Source organism: Mesoplodon bidens (assembly GCF_964165515.1).
Source record: "Mesoplodon bidens genome assembly, contig: HAP1_SCAFFOLD_270, whole genome shotgun sequence".
NCBI classification, from domain to species: Eukaryota; Metazoa; Chordata; class Mammalia; order Artiodactyla; family Ziphiidae; genus Mesoplodon; species Mesoplodon bidens.
This window is the reverse complement of record NW_027672389.1, coordinates 341,044-360,361: the sequence shown is the minus strand read 5'-3', so window position 1 is coordinate 360,361 and position 19,318 is coordinate 341,044. Positions and strand designations below refer to the sequence as shown.

The 19,318-nt window shown below is 42.3% G+C and overlaps 1 long non-coding RNA gene and 1 pseudogene across 8 annotated transcripts; one reads left to right on the top strand and one right to left on the bottom strand.

The window, feature by feature from the left end:
* The first annotated feature begins 105 nt into the window (after positions 1–105).
* LOC308610251 lies at positions 106–18,493 on the top strand. Of its 7 annotated transcripts, none has more exons than XR_014014467.1 (4): positions 106–390; positions 3,704–3,876; positions 7,454–7,592; positions 18,271–18,493. It is a non-coding gene; the product is annotated as an uncharacterized lncRNA (long non-coding RNA). The 7 variants fall into 7 exon arrangements; XR_014014468.1 differs by lacking the exon at positions 18,271–18,493 and adding an exon at positions 8,650–8,770; XR_014014469.1 differs by lacking the exon at positions 18,271–18,493 and adding an exon at positions 7,917–7,989.
* A 69-nt stretch (positions 18,494–18,562) lies between these two features.
* LOC308610258 (ferritin heavy chain-like) lies at positions 18,563–19,318 on the bottom strand (annotated as a pseudogene). The gene is made up of 2 exons: positions 19,249–19,318; positions 18,563–19,157 (listed from the first exon to the last, which is right to left on the bottom strand). The product of its transcript is annotated as a ferritin heavy chain-like (transcript).

The following is a 19,318-nucleotide window of genomic DNA, read 5'->3' as shown; positions in this document are numbered from 1 at the left end:
CCTATGTCTTCTGGCTGCGACGCCAGTCCTGCGCACGCTGCGGGGCCGCAGCTGCCGGGCGGTGGGCGCCCGAGGGGCCGGGAGGCGAGCCGTGTCCCCCAGGCGGGTGTGGGCATCGTGTCCGCAGCCAGCGTCGCCGAGGCCGCGCTCGGGCCATGATCACTCGGTGAAGCTGCGCCGGGACAGCGCGGCCGACATCTTTCCGCGCTCTGAGGACCTGTGCGCGCTGCAGGACTCGGTGCCTCTGCCCTCCGTGCGCGCTTCCCTACAGGAGGGCCTGCTGGACTTAAGGCCGACCGCCTCCGCGGGGTGCACTGGGCGCCACTCCTGAGCACCCGCTGCCCCTGATCTGTATCCAGAGCTTCTTCCAGCCACGGCTTGTCGAGACAGGTTTGTACTTCCCGCTTCCAGGGCTCCTCGTGTGGGCGCTGAGAAGCGGGGTTTTAAATGGTGCAAGGTGGAGGGTGGGCACTAGAACCAGTGCCCAGTGCCCGGGTGTGCGTGCACTAGACGGGGCGTGCGGCCTAGGACTCCTGCCAGCTCGGTGACCCCGGCCGGGTGCCTTAAGGATTCAAGGTCTCAGTGTTCCCATCTGTAGCGTGGGCTGAACAGGACCCAGTCTCTGTGGCGGATACAAGGATGCACTGTGTTAATGCTTCTAGACTCTACAAAGTAGAACACTTAGCACAGTTTGGAGCATCGTTAATTGTTGCACAGATGTTACCTGGTCTGTTGAATGACTTTGCCTGGTACACACCAAAGCGATTAGGAAATGGATATATCCCAGCTTCATTTCCTTTCCATTAAAACAGGGCTCAGGAAAATAAATTTTTTTCAATAGTCGTATCATATAGTGCAAAGAGCACCGGTGTGAAGGCAGCTTAGGGTGTGAATTGCAGGGCTTATGCTGTCTGTGGCCTGGGCAGGTTTCTTTTGCACTACAATCCCCACACTTGTAAAATGACGTTAATAACCACTCTTTCTGTGGGTTCTTAGAATTAATTAAGCAGGTTATGTGTGTAAAGTAGCCTGGCACTTGAATGAGTTGTCAGAACCAAGGGCTGCTGGAGAGGATGCTTCTGCCGTACGTTAGCTTCCCTTCTACTGGGCAGCAAGTAAACACAAGCACAGTAGCCAGTGCTCTGGAAGAAGTGGGTTCTGGTGCTACAGAGCACAGAATCTCTTTTTTCTTTAATTTAATTTTTATTTTATATTGGAGGATCGTTGATTTACAATATTGTGTTAGTTTCAGGTGTACAGTAAAGTGATATCCATTCCTTTTCAGAGTCTTTTCCCGTCTAGTTTGTTACAGGATATGCAGTAGAGTTCCCTGTGCTATGCAGTAGGTCCTTGTTGATTATCTAGTTTATATACAGTCGTGTGTATATGTTAATGCTAAACTCCTAATTTATCCCTCCCCCCGATCTTTCCCCTTTGCAGAGCACAGAACCTTGGAAGGGAAAGTTCAGGGTAGGATTCTTGGAGGAGGTGCCATCCTTTCTAAGGATATGTGGAAGCTCCTGGGGTGGCAGGAGAGAGCAGTGTGTGTTGACGTTTGAGAAATATAAGAAAATATGGCAAAACTAATGTACAGGACTGGAACTCAGGGTTTGGGAAAGAAATGAGAGTGGATACTGGAAACTTAGTGAGGCCCAAGAGAATGGGGCCTTGTTTGTCCTGTCAGAAGTTTGGATGTTTATCCTGAAGTCTGTGGGAAACACCAAAGAACAGTGAGATGGACTTGTGGTTTAGAGGCTCACTCGGACCTCCATGTGGAAGGCAGTTGATTTGGTGCAGGGTGAATTGTAATCTGAGGGTCCCACTTAAGTTATAAAAAGTGGGACTGGGTTTTGCAGATCTGAGAGAGAATGGGTAGGGCCTGGTGACCAGTTAGAAAAGGGAGGGCAACAAGCGTGGGTGACACTTTACAGCTGCATCTTTTTGAGAGATACAGAGCAGAGTAGGAAGGGATTGGGGGTGGCGAGAGGATCTTACTTCATCTTCAGTGCTTTAGAGGGGCCTGGTAGACGGGTCTGGACCCAAGGTACATATCTGGGCTTTTGGGGAGGACAGGTGTTTGGAGGCATGGGAGAGACTTAGGTCATCCACAAGAAGATCCAAAGAATCGTAGGTCTGAGACATTTTTAAGTGGGTATATTTGAGGATGTTTATAAGCTGTGAGAAATTAGCCAGCAGAGGAAGGGTGTAAGGATCTAGGACAGGAAATGATTGTTCATTTGATTTTGAAAAGCTGAATACTCATCGTGTGCCTGGCCCTTTTCCAGGATCTGGGGTTCACACCATCTGTTACCTCTTCTGCAAGGACAGTTCAACTCATCCCCTGGTGAAGAGAAGTCAGATTATTCTTTGCATCCCATTCAGGTATAAGAACTGTTCTGTACCTCTGAAGGGACTTTACTTAACCAGAGTAATAAGTTAGAAATCAAAAGGAATTAGAGCTGGAAGGGACCTTAAAGGCCACTGTACTTAATTTTGCCTAATATTTTACACTGAATGTAAGAAAAGTTTATTGTAGAGCCCATTTTCTTCAGAGTTCCTTCACTGAACTTCCTTTATGTCTTGCATCCAGTGGGTCTATCTTGTATATTCTGGCCTCCTCCTCAATTTGCTTTTTTTTTGCGGTACACGGGCCTCTCACTGCTGCGGCCTCTCCCGTTGCGGAGCACAGGCTCTGGACGCGCAGGCTCAGCGGCCACGGCTCACGGGCCCAGCCGCTCCGCGGCACGTGGGATCCTCCTGGACAGAGGCACGAACCCGCGCCCCACGCATTGGCAGGCGACCCTCAACCACTGCGCCACCAGGGAAGCCCTAAATTTGCTTCTTCATCCATATTGCATTTTGCCCAGACTATGGCCGAAACTCCTGGGTGGTTTCCCGGCCCCTGGGTTCAGTTCCTCTAAGTTCATGTGCCTACTCGGGTTAAGTGATCTTCTAACATAAAAAGATGTGCTTAAAATAATGCTGCTGATGGCTTGCCCACACAGAGTTAGTGCACACTAGCCGCCCAGCGTGTGCTCTGCACGGAGGCGAGTAGTCTGAACTGTGTTCGGCCAAGCCTCCTGGGGCTCTTTGCCCTGAGGAAGGGGAGCTTTTTGTGATCACTCCCTTTATCTAGTCGGCCCTTCAGCAGCGGGGAGCCTTTTTCTAATCAGCGGAGGCACCCTTACTCAGCCAGTGGTAGCCCCAGGTCTCACCACCGGTGGGATACAAGCCATGCCCTCTCCCAGGCTTGCTTGGGCCAACATCTCTATTTTCATTTCTGTCTCTTCTCACACTTGGACCCCTGGCCTTTAGTCATCCCCACCTGCAGTATTTACAGTGCCCAGCAGGAGTCAGGCTTGAGTGTCTTTTCACAGATGTTCCCTCTGCAGTTAATGCACCTCCTACTCCAACTCTGCATAGCCTCATCTTTCTAGACTGTACTTCAGGGTTATCATGAAGCCGTCTCTTAGATATAACTTTTTGCCTCCATAGGAACCTCTGTGCATAAAGGTTACGTTTATTTATCTCATGTGATTGAAATTTTGAGTTTATACATCTTCCTCCTTAATGAAGGCTTTAAGGGCAGGGGTTGTTTCTAATCCTTAGCACAGAGCAGATGCTTTTGTTTTTATTTAGATACTTTTTAATGATGATATAATGTATGGTTTAAATCACTCATTTTACGATAATTTTGCTTTAGGTTGTGACAGAAAAAGAGTTTACAGAAGTCGTGTTCCTGCAATAAGAAATAAAGATGTGACCTTCCAGTTGTGTAAAGCTCATAAATGCTGTGTAAGTGCGTCGGGTGCACTAAGGAACGCGGAGCTAAGTGGGCTAGTTGTGAGAGAGAGAGACTTAACTATGTTAACAAAGGTAAGCCTTCATTGTGTGCTGCCAACATTTGATAGTTGCTTTTGGGGTGAACTAAGCCAATAAAAGTTTCAACTGTTCCTCCCCATTAAAGGGATTGAATAATTGGCTTCTTTGGTGCACCTGTGTCTTGTGAATTGTCCAGTTGGGGATGGAGGTTTAGAAAGTGAGTTTCAGTCTTGTTTAAGTCTCTTCCCATCAGACTGGTCTCGTGATTTCCTACACACCACGTCTGTGTACATTTTCCTGTCTACCTTTTGTTGGTGTTGTTCAGGCCTGGATTGTGTCCTGTACCTGCTCAAACCTTGGTCCATTCTCATTTGTACCATGGAAGTTTGTCATGCTGGATACTGTCAGAATTAATCTTACTTAAGTTTGTGTTAAGCCACAAACCACATGTTTTGTATATTTTCTGTTTTCTCTGTTTGTTTATATTTTTATGGTTTCTCTTCAAGAAATAGGAAGGGAAATAGCAAGATGAAGAGCAAAAAAGTCATCATTCTATTTCAATTTTTAGAACATCTATCTGCAATCATAATTATGATGCACTGTGTTAAAATAGAAAATATATGTAACGTCCCGTAGGAGCAGCAAATTCAGTGGTGTAGGTGAGGGTGTGTCATGGAAGTAATCACAAAGCAGGTGACTCTTGATTAGGGTCCTGAAAGATTAGTGTGCCCTCTCTGTGTCCAGTAGTGGTCTGGAGGGGTCAGGACGCCTGCCTTTCAATTTGAGGGAACAGAGGGTTTGAGGTCCTCTCTCTTCTATTGCTCTAGTACACTGCAGAGCAGCTAATAAAATACTGGGTTTACAGTTGACGTTTAAATTGCTGATTGATCATCAAGATTGGCATGTATCATTGGAAATGAAAATCGGAGGAGTCTTATGCTTTTTAGGTTTTTCTTTTTTTTTTCCTTTGTCTCAAAAGTATGTAGTACTTTACTGAGTGGTTGGGAATAAAGTTTGCAGTATTCAGTGTATTCAGTTTTAGTACCTAAATAGAATTAAACTGTTGCTGTAAACTGGAATAACACTTTGTTACTGACGAGTTTTAGGATGCATCAGTTCATCAATTACCTGTTTGGGAAGATTGTAGTTAATGATTTTTAGAATGTGGCTATAAACCTCCAATTGACTCAAGAAAAGCAAATAAGTCAAGATTGACAAATGTATAGGCTCTTCATCTTATTGTGTGTGTGTGGTTTTTTTTTTCCTTTTAGTTACTTGTCAAGGTATAAAGAACTCTATCACTGTTAAGACAGTAAACTTCACGGGGTATAATCTGACCTGGCAGGGAACAGATCACATGGTCAAGATCTTAAAGGTGATTTTATGTTTAAACTTTCATGAAAACATATGTGATTGAAGCACACTAACATATTGATACAGATGGCAGTTAATTTTTGTCTTTTCATGCATGTGAGTGCAGCTTTTTTGTAGAAAGAATATGACCAAATGGTGATGTGAATTGCTGTTGCATAAACCATAGTGTTGAATCCCCAGTGTTTGCACTTGAGTTTAACAACTCTGTGGTTCCCTATCTTCTTCCTGAGACACTTAATCTCAGGTCCATCCTCGTTACACAGAGTGGTAAATTAGAGAACGATTAATATCACCATTTAAAGAAGTGAGACTGAAATCTCAACCATCCTGAACATAGGAACTGAAGGGGCCTGTCAGCAGTTCAGAGAGTTATTACCAAGCCAGTCGGCTTAATGCTGTTCAGTTTTCTCCAAAGCAGAGCCTTCCAGGTCCTTCTTTTGAGCTTATTTATTTTTATACACAATTCTGTATGGATACTGTACATAATTCTAAATAGTTGTATTAAGTGGGTTTAACTGGTGATGTATTTACATGAAGATCTAACTTCGTTTTGTTGATATCTTTTTAGGGGCTTTCCATTCATCAAAGCTTGTGATGTAGGTAATCAGTTGCTGGTTTGTAGCTATCATATTTATGATATATAGGGCCTGAATTGGGAAAGGTGGATGGTCATTCTTCTTGCTTTTTAAACTGACAGAGCCTTACAAGAAGCATTTCCCTCTCTGAAATAAATCCATGTAAAACATGTTTGGTCGCTCTCCCAATGCAACTGTGTAGTTGTGTGGATTTGGCACACAGCAGGCAGCCTTGTGGTTATTTCTGTAAACAAGGAAGCCTGTTTTCCAGTCCGCAAATCAGCTGTTACCCAGTGAAGCGAACTTGACTGCCATTTCTGACCCCTCACACGGAGCTGTTATACTCAAGAATGTTCACACGTTTTCAAGAAACGTTGTTTGCGGGCTAAATGTACAAAGTCCTGATCTGAAAGCCAGTATAAAGCAGCATCTCCCAAACCTCTGCTCTCTCACCAAGGCCACACACATTCCCTCGCTTATGGCCTCATGGCAAGCTAATACTGTCAGTATCAGATTCTCCTTCCCAGTGGTCTTGGGAGACTGCATAGTTGCTCTGTGAAAGGCACCACTGCTGAGGTTGAGAGAAGAGCTTCTTGGGTGTCAGTCCTGGCCTTGCATTCCCAGAGAGAGGCGTGTGCACCTCGTTCTCCTGTTAGGGTTTTCCTATGCTGCAGGGTTTGCTGCTTGTTGTCAAAATGATGTCCTAGTGAACTGTTTTCTGCGTGGTTATATAATCCCAGCACACTTCTTTTTTTTTTTTTTTTTTTTTTTGTCGTACATGGGCCTCTCACTGTTGTGGCCTCTCCCATTGCGGAGCACAGGCTCTGGACACGCAGGTTCAGTGGCCATGGCTCACGGCCCGGCCGCTCCTCAGCATGTGGGATCTACCTGGACCAGGCCACGAACCCGTGTCCCCTGCATCGGAAGGTGGACTCTCAACCACTGCGCCACCAGGGAAGCCCCCTGCACACTTCTTTATGATCTGTAGACTTTTATGGGGTTGTGGCCAGGTCAGGTTTTAAATGTTTGGAAATGTCCTATTGAACAACATTGCAGTGGCAGTGAAGCTTGATGGGAGAATTGTATTACTGTTGCCCTAGTTTTGGCTTGAGGGTGGTGAGAAGTTGAAATTTTTGATGGGTCACTTTTAGTTGTGTATGTGTATGTGATTTATTTTTTAAAATTCTAATGTCTATTATTCACAGCTTAGATATGTTGACTTTCTGATTATTCATTAGTCCCTTTGCTGATGTATTTTCCTCTGAAAAACTACATTTTCTTCCAGACTGTTTTTGTCTGACGGTGAAGAATAAATTTTTCATTTGCAGTATAAAGTTGATTTGAGAAAAAATGTTTACCTTGGATCTTCACTTGGCTTCTGTGAAAGAAACTTAATAAAATAATATGGGAAATTCCTATTACTAATCCTAACCTTTTACAACAGAGGTCTGTACAGTAACATAGCAAAAATAAGTTCCTGTAATTTTACTTAGCCATTGCCTGTCTTAGACTAAGGAGCAGTGAGAGACATTTATAAAGAATGATACCTCAGATCACTTTTGTTAAATGTCCTCTAATATTTGGATACTTGGTATCTGGCTTGTGTTGTCTTTTATACAATCTTGTTTTCTTTCTTTGCACTTTAGTGTAACAACTCTGTGATTTCTTATCTTCTGCCTCAGACACTCAGGTCCATCAGAATTTCCTATGACTGTGACTGTAGAGAGTCCTTCCTCCTCAGAAGTGGAAGAGGCTGATGATTCCTCAGAACGTGTTCAGGAAGAGCCAGAGAAAATCCGTTTGAAACAAGAAGCAGTGCAGGTACAAAGTTATCACTTTAAAGCCATAGAGAAGATTATTTTTCAAATGGAAGCCTGATTGCAACACTGCACAGCTTGTGTGAGGGTTCTGTTTTCTCCTCCCATCTGCATTGTATCCCCTTGAATGGTTCCTTAAGCTTAGACCAAGGTGAATGGTGGACATTTGAACTCTAAGAAATAAAAATCAAAACATGTTGTTAGTAATATATTTTCCTTTCCTTAGAACCTTAGTATATTAGATGTAGGGAGAACCTTAGTGATCATAAGATAAGGAAATTGAGTTCTGAATGAATACAGTCAGCTGCTTCAGTGATCTTGTTTAAAGATGAGAAAACTGACAGTTCTATTTGAACTCTCTTTTTATAAGAGGAAAATATGCCCTCATTTTAAATAAAAGTAAAGTTGAAAAATGTTTTGATGTTGATATTCTCCTTTCCTAAAATCAAAAATATCAAGAAGCTACATTCTATTACCAAATAAACCTGACCTCTAATGTCATTGCATACTTTTGTTTGTATGGACAGAAAAGAAAAATTGATTTTCATAAGAAATTTTTGCACCTCAAAAATAATATATTTATTTTATTTCAACTTCAGTGCAGAGCTGAACACTTCTAGTAAATAAAGGAGCACCATTTGGGGGGACCTTGTCTTTGTGCTATGAAGTCCATGTTTAATTTTTAAAAATTATTTAAATTTAATTACTTAAATTTAAAAATTATATAATGTGATTTTCTTTTCATATGAAACATGAAGCTTGACAGGTTTCAGAACTAATTATCCCATTATTGTAGGACTATGGGGATTACTGTTTGATTTTCAAAAGAGAAAGTTAGATTTTTATTTTTTTAATGAAAATTAATGGTAATATAGAGAAATTTTAAGAAAAGACCTTAGAAATTATGAGTTAGAGTAGGAGAAATCTATAGTTCATGTAGAGTTACCCCTTTCATTTTATAAATGAGCACCTACAATTTGTAGCACGTAAGTGGTTTATTAATAAATGGCAGAGTACGACAAGACCCTAGTGCATCTAACCCGCATTCCTTGTCATTTTAGATGTGGTGTATTCATTTCCTTCACGAGTAGACCAGGAGATTGTATTTCTAAAAGCAATGATAGACACTGGGGAAGACCAAGAAGTTTAAACACTGGGACCACAGAGTAGCAGATTCAGAATGCATGAGAACCCTTTTATCTCTTCTCCATTTTGACAAGACACTACAATGATGGTATCAAAGTGTTTAAGTATATAAACCCACAACAATCAAGAGATTTCAACATAGTTTTGAAAGACAGAAGACAGGTGGAAAAGTGTGAGACCGAAGCAGTAGAACAGAGGAAAGGCATCACCTAGAATATGCACAGGGACCACCTGCAACTGAGGAGGATTCTGACCCCACCCGCAGAAGTAGCTCTGTGCTTTGATGCGCATGTAGGAGAGAGGGTGGAGTTAGTTAAAAGTGTGACTGAAATAGGGGAGCTCATTGAAGGGTTGTGTTTGGAGGAGTGGACTCCCAGCCCCACCCTCATGCTACTGAAATGATATGATTTCATTTTGAAAACAGTGAAACTGGTGAGAACTAGGGCAGCTAGTGTGAGTTTTTACACCCTAGAAAATTGTGTTTGGGGGAGATCCTGTTACAGTTACTGCCTGCTTCTTCCTGCATAAGAAGCCAATCAATCATTGACTTCAGGGAGCTTTCTGCACTCATTCTTAAATAGAAAATAACTGTCATTTGCCTGATAGTTGAGTAAAGCTTACAACATGAGAGAGGGGGAAAGAGTGAAAACATATCCTAGTAGGACCAGGGACAATTTAGGGAACAGAATAATTTAAGGAAAAACCTTAAGTAATATCCTGAGAGAGGTTTAAAAAGAGCTAGCCACTATAAAATAAGACTAGGGAGTTAATTAAAAAGAGAATGGTCAGAAAGCAAGAGAGATCTCCTGGACATGAAAATATGGTTGCTGAAATAAATTCAGTAGGAATTTAAAAAATTTCTCAGTATATAAAAAAGAAAGACACAATGGAAAATGTGATAGAAATATGTTAGAGAGGTTGCATCTGGGAGATCCCACATGTTACTATTAGAAACTCCAGACCCAGAAAAAAAATGGAGGGAAGCTGTCAAAGGGCAACAAAATTCCCCACAGCTCAAAGTAGACATCAGGCCTCAGATTGAAAATAGTTATGCAAGATGAGCAAGAATAGACTCATACCTAGGCACCCTTCATTGTGAATCTTTAAAATACTGAAAAAATAAATTAAAATAGAATAAAATACTGAGAGGATACATCCATTCCAGAGAGAAAAATACAGGTCACCTAAAAAAAAAGTTAAAATCTGACTTTATCATACTTGTCATGAGCACCATGGATCCTGGAAGGCATTAGAAAGATATCTCCAAAGTTTTTCAGGCACATAATTTTCACCCTAGGGGTTTGTATCCAGCCAAACTATGAGTCATAAGTGGAGGCTGAAGAAGATATTTTGTACACAAAGAAATTTGAAACATTGACCTCCTGTGCTACACCTTAAGCTATTTATAGAAATAATCCAGCAAAATGAGGCAATAAACCAAGAAGGAAGGTAATAGGGGATTCAGTGCAGATTGCAGCTAGTCTAGAGTGGAGAGGCTTCTATTGATTGTGTGATTGAGAGCTTAGAAACACCTTGAGGCATATTGTACTTACTAGGTATTAGGCACTGTTGGAAGGGAGGAGGGAGACGAAGAGGAGAAGGAACTTGAACTCCAGAGGAGAAAGGGCTATACGGACATAAACCTGAAGCCAACTAAACTCTGGTTGATTTTTAACCTACTATTGGTGAGGAAGGGAAGAATCCACTTAAACTTGACACTATAGATGTGCCCCTTTTCAGTGACACACAGGGGTAATGACCACCTATCTAATTTGTTGTCCAAACCAGAACTTGTCCATACTCCTTACACTTCAATAGTGTAAGGAGGCGCTCTAATGCTATAACATCAGGACAACAGGTATAAACTGGAACAGCCCAAGGTGGTTTGGGGTATGTGGTCACCGTGCACAAGGGCAGTGACACTGGCACAGTACGGAACGAGGTGTAGTCTATACACAGAGACACAGTACATCTGCAGTGGGCAATATTAATTTCATTGTAATAATGGCAATGCTGTCTTGGTTTGCAGCTTTTATTGTCAACTTGCATGTAATCACAAATAACTAACATAAACTATACTTAGTATGTATTAGTATTAACTTGGTATGTACTGAAATGTATTGTGTACTAGTATATACTTAATATATATTAGGCTCTCAGTGTTTTTGCATATATTAACTCATTTAATCCTCTGAATAGCCTTATGAGGTTGGTGCTAATATCATTCCCACTTTTGAGAACAGGAAGCTAAGACAGGGAAGGAAGCTTGCCCAGGCTGTACCTAATTTAAGGTTGGATTGAGGCTTTGAGTTTAGGCTCTCTGCCTGTTCTCTTAAACCTTACTCCATACTGACTCTCAAATAACAGAAGACTTAACTGCACATAGAACAGAATATAAATTTCAACTTTGACAACGTAAAAGCTAGGTTTGGAAGGTAGACAGGAAGTAGGAAAAAGGGAAGATGGTATGAATGTCCTCATTTTACAAAGCGTGACGTTGAGAGAGTTTCTAGTTGATCAACAATGTAGGTTTTTAGGTATATCACTACAAGTGAAAGAGATCATGAGCAGTGGAATAACTCATGATGGCATAACTTTACTGAGCAGTGTGGACATAGGAAAGAGTGTAAAGGAACTAAACCCTTACTTCTTAGTAAGTTAGAAAATGAACAGATAATGCCTCCAATTTAGTGACATAATAGTCATGTAAGAATATTACTTGGAAACGGAGAAGAATTCAAAATAACAACAGTTGGACCTCCCTGGTGGCGCAGTGGTTAAGAAACTGCCTGCCGAGGCAGGGGACATGTGTTCGAGCCTTGGTCCGGAAAGATCCCACATGCTGCGGAGCAGCGAAGCCCACGCGCCAGAACTATGGAGCCCACGCTCTAGAGCCTGCGAACCACAACTACTGAGTCCATGTGCCACAACTAGTGAAGCCCGCGCGCCTAGATCCTGTGCTCCATAACGAGAAGCCACCGCAATGAAGAGTAGCACCCGCTCGCCGCAACTAGAGAAAGCCTGCACACAACAGTGAAGACCCAACACAGCCAAAAATAAAAAAATAATTTAAAAATAATAAAAAATAACTATAGTTGATGTAAACCTCATAAAAAAGGAAGTCCAAACAGCCAGTAAACACAGAAAAGCGTACGACTTCATTAAGTAATAAGAGACAAGTGAGTCAAAACCAAGGAAACTACATGCCAATGAGCTGGACAAATACACAAAGTCTGGTAGTATCAGGTATTGTGGACCTGGAGTACTATGGGAATCTTCTACCCTGCTTACACTGGAGTACAAATCGACACAACTACTTTGGAAAGCATTTAGCCTCTCCATCAACTGAAGGTATATAAAGAGCCTGTGAGCCTGCAGCCCTCACCCCTGCCCTGTGTAAATGCACCAGAATAACCGGTACAGCAGGATTCCTGTCCATGATTTGCATTAGCACAAACTGAAAACAAACCAAATGTCCTTAAGAGTCAAAAATTAAAGGTGATACAAATAGATGGAGAGATATACCATTTTCTTGGATTGGAAGAATCAACACTGTGAAAATGACTCTACTACCCAAAGCAATCTACAGATTCAGTGCAATCCCTATCAAACTACCACTGGCATTTTTCACAGACCTAGAACAAAAAAATTCACAATTTGTATGGAAACACAAGAGACCCCAAATAGCCAAGTCAATCTTGAGAACGAAAAACAGAGCTGGAGGAATCAGGCTGCCTGACTTCAGACTATACTACAAAGCTACAGTAATCAAGACAGTATTGTACTGGCACAAGAACAGAAAGATAGATCAATGGTACAGGATAGAAAGCCCAGAGATAAACCCACACACATATGGTCACCTTATCTTTGATAAAGGAGGCAGGAATGTACAGTGGAGAAAGGACAGCCTCTTCAATAAGTGGTGCTGGGAAAACTGGACAGCTACATGTAAAAGAATGAAATTAGAACACTCCCTAACACCATACACAAAAATAAGCTCAAAATGGATTAAAGACCTAAATGTAAGGCCAGACACTATCAAACTCTTAGAGGAAAACATAGGCAGAACACTCTATGACACAAATCACAGCAAGATCCTTTTGGACCCACCTCCTAGAGAAATGGAAATCAAAACAAAGATAAACAAATGGGACCTAATGAAACTTCAAAGCTTTTGTACAGCAAAGGAAACCATAAATAAGACCAAAAGACAACCCTCAGAATGGGAGAAAATATTTGAAAATGAAGCAACTGACAAAGGATTAATCTCCAAAATTTACAAGCAGCTCATGCAGCTCAATAACAGAAAACAAACAACCCAATCAAAAAATGGGCAGAAGACCTAAATAGACATTTCTCCAAAGAAGATATACAGATGGTCAACAAACACATGAAAGAATGCTCAACCTCATTAATCATTAGAGAAATGCAAATCAAAACTACAATGAGATATCATCTCACACTGGTCAGAATGGCCATCATCAAAAAATCTAGAAAGAATAAATGCTGGAGAGGGTGTGGAGAAAAGGGAACACTCTTGCACTGCTGGTGGGAATGTGAATTGGTACAGCCACTATGGAGAACAGTATGGAGGTTCCTTAAAAAACTACAAATAGAACTACCATATGACCCATCAATCCCACTACTGGGCATATACCATAAACCATAATTCAAAAAAACATAAGTTCAAAACGAGTCATGTACCAAAATGTTCATTGCAGCTGTATTTACAATAGCCAGCAGATGGAAACACCCTAAGTGTCCATCATCGGATGAATGGATAAAGAAGATGTGGCACGTATATACAATGGAATATTACTCAGCCATAAAAAGAAACGAAATTGAGTTATTTGTAGTGAGGTGGATGGACCTAGAGTGTGTCATACAGAGTGAAGTAAGTCAGAAAGAGAAAGACAAATACCATATGCTAACACATATATATGGAATCTAAGGAAAAAAATGTCATGAAGAACCTAGGGGTAAGACAGGAATAAATACACAGACCTACTAGAGAATGGACTTGAGGATATGGGGAGGGGGAAGGGTAAGCCATGACAAAGTGAGAGAGTGGCATGGACATATATACATTACCAAACGTAAAATAGATAGCTAGTGGGAAACAGCCGCATAGCACAGGGAGATCAGCTCAGTGCTTTGTGACCACCTAGAGGGGTGGGATAGGGAGGGTGGGAGGGAGGGAGACGCAAGAAGGAAGAGATATGGGAACATATGTATATGTATAACTGGTTCACTTTGTTATAAAGCAGAAACTAACACCACATTGTAAAGCAATTATACTCCAATAGATGTAAAAAAAAAAAGTGTAGGCTGTTTTTATTAGTGGATGCAAGCTAGTGATGCTGTAAAAGCTTTCAGCAAGTATGTATTTCTTATATAAAGAACTGCCATTAAGGCTGCCCTAATTTTTTTAGGTTACATTTACCTATAGATTACTTACAGGTTCCAATCTACAGTGGAAATAACTTTTTTTTTTTTTACTAGTTTTGGAAAGATATTTTTATACCAGTTCCGTAGAAGGCTGCTGTGTGACCCACACTAGTAAAATATACCTTCAGGTGCCTCCTCTGTCTCTAGGCAACAGCAGTGTAAAATATGTAAACAAGTGAGTGTCCTTGTTTGCTAAAATGTCATCTGTTGATCATGTTGTATTATTGCTCTTCCCCAAATTCTCTCTCCCCATCAGGTAACATTCCTTTTTATTAGGAAGAGGAAGTTACTTAACATATGATTTCGACAGCATAATTTACCCAGATGATGGTCATTATGATGATGCTTCATTTTTTTTTGATTTATTGTATTTTTTTGATGATGCTTTAGATTCATTTAGAGTCCACCATTCAGAGAGGAAGAATGGCTGGCCTACATTATTTCTCATACTTATTAAAAATTGCTGCATTCCCATTTGTGAGTTTGTTGAACGACTGGGTAGCATACCTCTTTATAAAGATAAAATGGAGAGTAATAAATGAAAACACTCCCTAGCTATACTATTGATTTAATTGTTTGTGAAAATAACCTCATATTGGACTTGTATTTTCCTCTTAGAAAATGGGCAAAGTGCTAATATATTTAGTTTAACTGGACCAAGTACATGTCTTATTTAACTTTGATTCCCCAGCACAGACTCATTTATTAAGAATAAATGATTGGGACTTCCCTGGTGGTGCTGTGGTTAAGAATCCACCTGCCAATGCAGGGACACGGGTTTGAGCCCTGGTCTGGCAAGATCCCACATGCCGCGGAGCAGCTAAGCCTGGCCGCCACACTACTGAGCCTGCGCTCCAGAGCTCGTGAGTCTCAATTACTGAAGCTCACACACCTTCGAGACCCTGCACCACAACTACTGAACCCACATGCCGCAACTACTGAAACCCATGCTCTCTAGGGCCCACGTGCTGCAACTACTGAAGCCCACATGCATAGAGCCCCTGCTCTGCAACGAGAAGCCACCACAATGAGAAGCCTGCACACCGCAATGAAGAGTAGCCCCCGCTCGCCACCACTAGAGAAAGCCCATGCGCAACAGTGAACACCCAACGCAGCCAATAAATAAATAAAATAAAATAAAATAAAATAAAATAAAATTAGAATAAACAGTCGAGAATATTGGACTTTATTTTTTAAAAAAGAGTAAATGCCTGTTGAATCGAATTAATCAGCCAAACAGTAGACAAATGAAAGTTGTGGTTAATAAGATAACAGAAACAACTTTCTAGGAGTCAGGACATAGAATATAGCATGCAAAGAGTTTTGTTCCGTATTCCCAGCCTATTGCCTAGAATAAACAGTGTATGTGGAATTGAGCTCTTTCAGGAGGTAGAGAGGGGGAGAGATGATGGATGTTTGGAAAGGAAAGGATGTTTTCCTCTTTCTCTGTAATAGGAGAAGGAAGAATCAGACTGGCCCCCAAAGTCTTCTGTGTACCTTGAGGTTTTGTATCAAATGGCTCAGGGTATCATAGCAGGGGCCCATTTGAAGGAAAGCTTCTAAGCTCTCCTTTTCTTCTTCTTCTTCTTTTTTTTTTTTTTTTTTTTTTTGCCGTGCGCGGGCCTCTCACTGTTGTGGCCTCTCCCGTTGCGGAGCCCAGGCTCCGGACGCGCAGGCTCAGCGGCCGTGGCTCACGGGCTTAGCCACTCCGCGGCATGTGGGATCTTCCCAGACCTGGGGCACGAACCCATGTCCCCTGCATCGGCAGGCGGACTCTCAACCACTGCGCCACCAGGGAGGCCCTATCCTGTGGTTTTTAAGTATCCCTGCACACTCTGCCTGTCTCTAGAGTATTAAGTCCTGTTGCGCTGTTTTTACCTCTTTGTTTATTGAGATTATTATTTATTATTATTATTTACTTGCATTAAAATCTACCAATTTCAAAGGTACAGTTTGATTAATTTTGGTAATTGTATACCAGGTGTAACCACCACCACGATCCAGATACAGAAAAGTTACTTACCCTTTAAAAGTTTTCCATCCCAATTTGCTGGTGAGATGAATACATAGGTAGAGGGAGGTGAAGAATATAAACTACTTAGCAGCCTTAAACTTTCTCTTGACTTTGATACAAGTGCTGGAGAAACATCAGTGTTATCATTCCCAGAAGCCAGTCATTTAGAAATGGAAATTAGAATAGATGGAAAAATACAGTGTTGGGAGTTACCTATCAGGAAACCAAATGGATGTGTGTGGTATCTCCCCACTGTCACGGTGAGGGCCCTGCATTACACTTACTGTCTAAAGCTTACTGTGCTGAAACCTTCACAGCAAAGGTTCCAGTTTCTCATAATGACCTCTAAGTGAAAGTGAAGGAGGTTTAGCTACCAGGTATGTGCTTCTGGAACAACACACGAAGGGCCCCCCTTTTTTTTTTTTTACTTTATTTTTATATTATTTTATTTTTTGGCTGCGTTGGGACTTTGTTGCCGCATGCGGGCTTTCTCTAGTTGCGGCAAGTGGGGGCTATTCTTCATTGTGGTGCATGGGCTTTTCATTTTGGTGGCTTCTCTTGTTGCGGAGCACGGGCTCTAGGTGCACAGGCTTCAGTAGTTGTGGCTTGCGGGCTCTAGAGCACAGGCTCAGTAGTGTGGCACATGGGCTTAGTTGCTCCGCGGCATGTGGGATCTTCCCAGACCAAGGTTCAAACCTGTGTCCCCTGCATTGGCAGACGGATTTTTAACCGCTGCGCCACCAGAGGAGGCCACAGTGGGACCTTTTAACGTTGTTTCCAAAGCTATTTTCTTTGGAATACTGTTCTGTGAGATTTGGTAGAAAAAGAATCCCATGATCAGAATGTTTGGGAAACACTGAATATTTTATCTCCATGGTATACATTCAAAATGTATATTTTTTACATCAGACATAAAATTCCTAGAATAAACAAAAACTGAAAAAACAAAACAAAAAATCCTGCTAATTCGATTAATACAAGTTTTCCACTGAACACTTGTGAATGTTTTTGAGGCACTGGCTGATACTGAACACAGTCTTGGGAAGGCTGATCTAAGGAATTAAAATTCTGTAAATTATGAGGAAAACACTTTTAGGTGAGAAGAGATGCATATGGTAGCAGGCTTCAGTATTCTGTATTTCCATTCGGGAAATTGTTCTTACTTAATCCCTTCCACCCTTGATCCTTTTTCCGTGCAGTGGACTCTGTAGTAGGGATAAAGGGGAAAATGTCATTTAGTACCCTAGAAGAGCTATTTACTCTACTGTAAATACAGTGGAGGCTGGTAAAAGTGTGTTGATAATAAGACATATTAGCTTAGGTTCTCTTGGTAGCAAATAACAAAAAGTAAATCAAAGTTGGATATACGAAACCCAAGGGCAGAAATAGAGCCAGGCTCAGGAAAGGTCTAGGAAGCAGCTATATCATTTCCAGTAATGTGATCGCTGAACTGCTTTTGAACAAAGGGCGTCTTCCTAATGAACTTCAAAATGAACTCTGCTGCTGGTTGGAATTAAAAAAAATATATATATATATATATGTATATACATATATATATACACACACACACAAGCATGCATATATACATAAGATACAAAGAAAGAAAACATACATAAGTGGATGTTTTGTTATTACAACATGCATTCCAGGCATTGGTGACCATGGGAAGTCACCCCCGTGTTTCTGAGCAAGACAGCCTAACACTCATTTTTCCATTATCAGTGTTGCCCAGAGTGAACTTGTCAAAGAGATACTCCACCATTCAGACTTCCAAACCCCTCCACCCCCCATCTTGCTACTCATACTTAACCATTAGTATTTGCATAATTAATGCACATAAACATTTCAGGTGAAACTGAAGACACCCTTTGTTTTAATCCCTGCCCAATCCCATTCCCTTCACTTGTTCCCCAGAGGCAACTGCAGTCATGATTTTCAGGCTATGGTTGTATACTTTCACTATGCACAGGCACCCACATTCACCAGCGACCCCTACCTCACCCCACCCCACCCCAGTCTACCCCGCATATACCTACATTATTTATAAGGGGAAGACTGATTTTGTGTTTTCCAGAGCCCCATGGAACACCTTCTCCCTCCCACTGTGGAGATCCTGAGCTGCATATGGTTGGGGTATGGCTGTGTTCAGAAACTCCTGGATACCTGTTTTAAAACTTAAAAATGAGAGATTTGCCCACATGAATCAACCAGAGACCTTTATTTATTTATGAACCAATAACTTTATTGGAAGAAACGGAAAAACTGGAAGAAAAAAACTTAAGTGATAAAGTCCAGGAAAAGAGAGTCCTGCACTTGTTGCAAAAAAAAAAACCAAAAACAAAAGTGAACTTCTTCTGCAAGGGCACTGTTGCCGTCTGCATGGCAGGCACGGTGACCAGGGCTCTGGTCTCCCCGTGGCTCTGGGGAGGTCCAGTCCAGGCTCAGTTCTTCTTGTCGCTGTCGCCCAGGGTGAGCTTGTCAAAGAGGTACCCTGCCAGGTCGACGTCCTGGGCCCCCATCGTGCTCAGGGTGGTGACATGACCCTCCAGCTCTCTGATGAACGCCACCTACTGGCTGAGGTAGTGAGTTGCCAGGAAGTGGCGCAGGTGGGGGTCGCACTTGTCGGTGGCCAGCTGGTGCAGTGGAGCAGGCTCCGGGTCACTTGCTTCTCCAGGAACAAGGCGCACTTCATGGCCCTGAGGCCGCTCTTGCACTCATCACTGAGTGGCTTCCTGATGTCTTGGAAGTTGAGGCGGCCCCCGCGCTGGTTCTGCAGGCGCTTCAGGCCCTGGGCCCGCCGGCTGTGCTCGTGGGAGCGGCGCAGGAAGAACCGGCTGAAGTGCTTCAAGGCCACGTCGTCGCGGTCGAGGTAAAAGGCCGCAGCCAGGCACACGAAAGAGACGTGGAGCTCCAGGGTGAAATGGCTGTTGACGGCGGCCTCGCACCTGCGAGGGCCGCATGCTTAGCGTGGCGGGCGTGAAGGCCAAGGTGAAGGCGAAGCCGCGGGGCCTGTGGTGGCTGCCTCGGACGGAGCCCCTTTCAGGTTATTTACCAATTTCCTTCCTCTTGGGTAAGTGCAGACTTTTCTTTTCTTTGTCAGAAAACAAAAGGCTTAGATGCAT